Below are 6,000 nucleotides of genomic sequence, written 5' to 3' on the forward strand. Positions count from 1 at the left end.
ATATTTTACCTTGTATGTATCGTTAGCTTTAGAAATGTTTGAATGGTGCACTGACTGGCTGACATTTTTAAATTTCGTTGTACATGGCTCATGTTACAATGACAATAAAGAAACTATTCTATTCTATTCAGTCATACGCTGAGAGAATGGAACGGCTGGGCTTGTGCACTCTGGAATTTTGGATGAGAGGGGATGTTATTGAAACATCTAAGATTATTAAGGGTTTGGACATGCGAGAGGCAGGAAACAATCAATCAAATCAATCAATCAAATTTTATTCATCACATACACAATAAAGTGGAGTGAAATGAACTTGCCAGCAGCAGTACAATCAAAAAAGAACACACAATACACAATAAAATGTAACACAAGCATCCACCACAGCATTCTTCACTCTGGTGGAAGGCACAAACTACAATCAGTCCTCCTCCATTGTTCCCCAGTGGTTGGGGCCAAAACCTCCGCTGTCGCTGCTGCGGGCGGCCGGATGTATAGGCCCGAATCAGCGCTTCCCGAATCAGCGCTTCCCTACTGGAGACCGCGGCTTCAGGATGTTGCAGGCCGCAGGCCGGCTGTCGGAGTTCTTCTCCGGCTGTCCTCGGCGAGGGAACCCCGACTCCAGAAGGTAAGCCGACGCCGCGTCCGCGGCTAGAAGCTCCGCAGACCGCGACTTCAGGATGTTACAAGCTGCGGGCCAACGATCGGAGCACTCCCTTCTGGTGACCCCGGCAAGGGCTCGCCCGCTCCGCGATAAGAAGTCCACGCTGCGCCCTCTGCTGAAACTCCAGGCCCAACTCCGGGAAAGGCTGCACCAATCCATGGTGTTAGGCCTCGAGGGGGGCGACATGGAAAAAGTCGCCTCTTCGTGGAGGAGTCGACTGAAAGCTGGTCCCCCCTTACCCCCCTCATCACCCCCCACACAAGACACACCAAGAGACATTAAAGCACACATTTAGACTCACTAAAAAAACCCTAAAAAAGTAGAAATGATGAACACGTTGCTGGCAGGGCAGCCGTCTCTTAGCGCCCCCACTGACCGAGTTGTAATCATAATGTATAATATGTCTCCGATGTAAAACTTGTTTCTGATGTTGGGGGAGTCCAGAACCAGGGGCCACAGTTTAAGAATAAGGAGTAAGCCATTTAGAACGGAGACGAGGAAACACTTTTTCACACAGAGTTGTGAGTCTGTGGAATTTTCTGCCTCTGGTGGAGGCCGGTTCTCTGGATACTTTCAAGAAAGAGCTCGATAAGGCTCCTAAAGATAGCGGGGTCAGGGGATATGGGGAGAAGGCAGGAACAGGGTACTGATTGTAGATGATCAGCCATGATCACATTGAATGGTTAACATTGAATGAATCACATTGGCTGGCTGGAAGGTCCGAATAGCCTACTCCTGCACCTATTGTCTATTGTCTATATTGAGTCTAATGGAGGGGGTCGAATGGAGGGGGGTTCTCATGGAGGGGGAAGGGTCTAATGGGGGGGTATGGAGGAGGGGTCTCATAGGGGGTCTCATGGAGGGGGAAGGGTCTAATGGGGGGGGGTGTGCAGGAGGGATCTCATGGAGGGGGGTTTCATGAAGGGGTGGGGTCTAATTGAGGAGGGGTCTAATTGAGGGGAGTGTCTAATGGAGGGAGAGGGGTCTAATTGAGGGGGGGCTAATGCAGGGGGAGGGGTCTAATGGAGTGGGGTGTCTAATGGAGGGGGAGGGGTCTAATTGAGGGGGAGTGTCTAATGAAGGGGGAGTGTCTAATCGAGGGGGGTGTCTAATTGAGGGGGTGGGGTCTAATGGAGGGGGAGTATCTAATGGAGGGGGAGGGGTCTAATTGAGGGGGAGTGTCTACTGGAGGGGGAGGGGTCTAATGGAGGGGGAGGGGTATACAATTAATAACATTCATTATGGAACCAATCTGATCTCCCGGTTGATTGACACAAAATGCTGGAGAAGGAATGGGTGACGTTTCGGGTTGAGACCCTTCTTCAGACTGATGTCCCGGTTACTGGAGACTTAAATTCTCCTTCCCAGAGACCGTTCCCTCCGCAACTCCCTGGTTATCTCATCCCTTCCCACCCAAACCACCCCCTCCCCAGGTACCTTCCCCTGCAACCGCAGAAGATGCAACCCCTGTCGCTATACCTCCTTCCTCGACTCTGTCCAGGGACCCCGACAGTCCTTTCAGGTGAGGCAGAGGTTGACTTGCACCTCCTCTTTCAGGTGAGGCAGATGTGGACTTGCGTACATTGTTGAGACCAAACGGAGACTAGGCGATTGTTTCACGGAACACCTTCGCTCAGCCCGCCTAACCCTACCCGATCTCCCGGTTGCCGAACACTTTAATTCTCCTTCCTATTCCTACACAGACCTTTCTGTCCTCGGTCTCCTCCATTGTCAGAGTGAGGCCTAATTGGAGGAACAGCATCTCATATTTCGCTTGGGCAGCTTACAGCCCAGTGATATCAATATTGATTTCTCTCACTTCAGGTAGCCCAGGCATTCTCTTTCCCTCTATCCCTCCCCCACCCTAGTCGCACCAGCTTCTCATTTTCACGCAACAAACAGCTGACAATGGCCTGTTTCCTTTATCATCTTTCCCTTGTCCCTAACCAGTCTGACGAAGGTCTCGACCCGAATCCATTCCTTCTCTCCAGAGATGCTGCCTGTCCCGCTGAGTTACTCTAGCTTTTTGTGCCTATCTTCAATTAATGGGCACGGCCCTTAACAGCATTGATGTACCGAGGGATCTTGGGATCCAAGTAAATATCTCCCTGAAAGTGGCAACTCAAACAGACAGAGTGGTAAATAAGGCATATGCTTGCCTTCATGAATATAAGAATCAAAAAGTCTTGATGTTGCTTTAGAGGACTTTGGTCAGGCCACGTTTTTTTGTATTGTGTGCAGTTCTGGTCGTCCCCATTGCATGAAGGATGTGGAGGCTTTGGAGAGGGTGCAGAGGTTTACCAGGATGTTGGCTGAATTAGAGGGTTGTCATGGCTATCCCATGAGGTCGAGGATGATGGTCTACATTCTGTTGTTGTTATGGACTCTCATGTGGCTTATGAGTCCAATCCTGGCTTTGAAAGTTCTTCGGCATTCAGGACAGGTATTTCCAGAAGACAGATCGGGCTTGGGTTGTTGCTGACTCTCTTTCCATTTTCTTCTCTTTTCTTCTAAGTCTGCACATCTCTTGGCTTCGAAGGTCGCTGTTCCTTCTTGGATGATGGTTCGCCAGAGTTTCCTGTCCTTGGCATTGGTTTCCTAATTGTCGATGTTGATTTCACATTTCTTCATGCCGGCTGGTATTAGTTACAGTTGGTCATACGTCGATAGGTTGAGGGAAGCTCTGATAGACGTATATTAAGCTAGACTAAGTGGGACCCATTGGGTCCCGGCATCACACTGGAGGGCTGGTCCCTCAACACAATATCTACCTCTCCACCAATTCCAATATTGGTGGCCAGTGGGGTGGGGGGGGGCTTTCTGAAGCGCTAGTATGGGTGTTGTGGGCTGAAAGGACTGGTTTCCACAGGGCTAGTATGGACCTTGTTGGCCGAATAGATTCTTGGTCAGTCACTCAAGCCTGCTGTGCTGGCAGCTCACTCACTCACGGCTGGTCCGTTGGCAGTTGACTCACAGCTATTCCTTGAAATTCAATTTCAAGCAGGGTTCAAGGCCACCAAATTCAAGTGCAGTTTCTTACCACTTCAAGCAGGTTGCAAAGCCACTAAATTCAAGTGCAGCTTCATACCTTTCCCTCCTCCAACCTGCAGAGACTGAGCCACGCCCACACTTCTGGGTTTTATAGTCCCTCCCCCCTCCCACCAGAAGGGGCATGGCCTTCATGGCATGATTGCCAAGAGAGAGAATATCAACATTTTTTAAACACTAATAACTCTTTTATTTTTCATCGATGGGAAAATCCTTGGCACCTGATCAGTGGAGGGGAACTCTGAGTAAGATGGCCAAAATCACAACTGCACGTGGTAGCGTTTTTTCTAAAATCAATATAAAACGCAAACAGGAGGTGGCCAAGATTAGACTTTTAATTATGTAGAAGGCAAGGCAACTTTAATTAGGCAAGGCAAATTTAATTAGGCAAGGCAACTTTAATTAAGCAAGGCAACTTTAATTAGGCAACACAGCTTTAACATTTCCAAACCAAAGGCAACACAGCTTTAACATTTCCAAACTATATTTTCAAACCACATTAAGGGCACTGACAGGTCACATTTTAGTAGCCATGTGTTCAGTGTTATTCACAGCTCAGACTGAGAGACGTGACCCTCTCGCTCCCCCATCTTGCAGAGACTGACTGAGGCACTCAACACTTCCGGGTTTTATAGTCCCTCCGGAAGGGGCGTGGCCTTCAGGAGAGAGAGAATCTCAACATTTTTAAACACTAATAACTCTTTTATTGTTCATTGATGGGAAAAATCATCTTGTCCTGCACAGCAGAGGGAGACTCTGAGTAAGATGGCCAAAAATCACAATCGTAAGTGGCAGCGTTTTTTCTAAAATCAATATATCGAACAACAGGAAGTGGTCAAGATCAGACTTTTAGTAGTATACGATTATGAGAGGCATAAATAGGGTGGACAGAACCTTTCTTCCAGGGTGGAAATGTCAAATACTGAAGGTCATCTTTTTTAGGGTGAGAGGGACTAAATTTAAAGGAGATATGTGGGGCAAGATTTTTACATTTTTACAGGTGGTGGGTGCCTGGAACACATTGCCAGGGGTAGCGGTGGAAGCAAGAGTCAAGAGTGTTTTAGTGCCATATGTCCCGGATCGGACAATGAAATTCTTACTTGCTGCAGCACAACAGAATATGTGAATATGTAAACATTGTATATAACGGGGGAAGTGGAAAAAAAAGACAAAGTTTAATAAATAACAAATATAGCGCAATAATAATATAATCTTTTGCAGTTCAGAGCTCAGAGCTTATTTGTTGTTGTGTTTAATAGCCTGATGGCTGTGGGAAAGAAGCTGTTCCTGAACCTGGACGTTACAGTTTTCAGGCTCCTGTACCTTCTTCCTGATGGCAATGGTGAACTGAGTGTGTGGCTAGGATAGTGTGGGTCTTGGATGATCGCAGGTGTTTGAAGCAGGTGTGATAGTGGCGTTTAAGAGGTTTTTAAATAGGCACATGGATATGAATGGAATCGAGGGATATTGGTCATGTGCAGGCAGATGAGATCAGTTTAACTTGGCGTAAGACCATAAGACATAGGAGCAGAATTTGGCCATTCAGCCTATCGAGTCCGCTCCAACGTTTGAACAAGGCTAATCTATTTTTCCCTCTCAACTCCATTCTCTGCCTGTCAATCACTAAAAATACCCATTGATTTGGTATCCACAGCCATCTTTAAACATCAAACTTTAGAGATACAGCGGAGAAACAGGCCCTTCGGCCCACCGAGTCACCCCATATGCTGGCATTTTCCTACATGTTAACAGCAATTTACAATTGTACCAAAGCCAATTAACTTATAAAAAACTTATACTTAAATTCTGGAAAAGATAACAGTTCCCACAGTGAAGATGTGGATCACAGAAATGACCAAGACACTACATTTAGAAAAAATAAAGCTTGTTTTGTCTGACAAATCAGATCAACTTTCCAAAATATGGTCTCCTTTCATTGAATTTCTTCAACAACAGAATGGTTGAACACAAATTCAAAACCGATGCTAGGGTCGGGTGAGCGGGTGTATGGAAGGGTAGTGGAATATATCTCAGCTTTTTTTAACTTATAAAAACATAAACCTGCACGTCTTTGGAGTGTGGGAGGAAACCGGAGCACCCGGAGAAAACCCACACGGTCATAGGGAGAATGCACAAACGCCATACAGACAGCACCTATAGTCAGGATCGAACCCTGGTCTCTAGCGCTTTAAGGCCGCAACTCCTGTGCATCATCTTCAGCATAGATATTGTGGGCCAAATGGCATGTCCCTGTGCTGTACTGTTCTATGCTCCATGTTTCCAACTAACAC

The sequence above is a fragment of the Leucoraja erinacea genome, chromosome 2 (assembly GCF_028641065.1).
Source record: "Leucoraja erinacea ecotype New England chromosome 2, Leri_hhj_1, whole genome shotgun sequence".
Classification (NCBI taxonomy): domain Eukaryota; kingdom Metazoa; phylum Chordata; class Chondrichthyes; order Rajiformes; family Rajidae; genus Leucoraja; species Leucoraja erinaceus.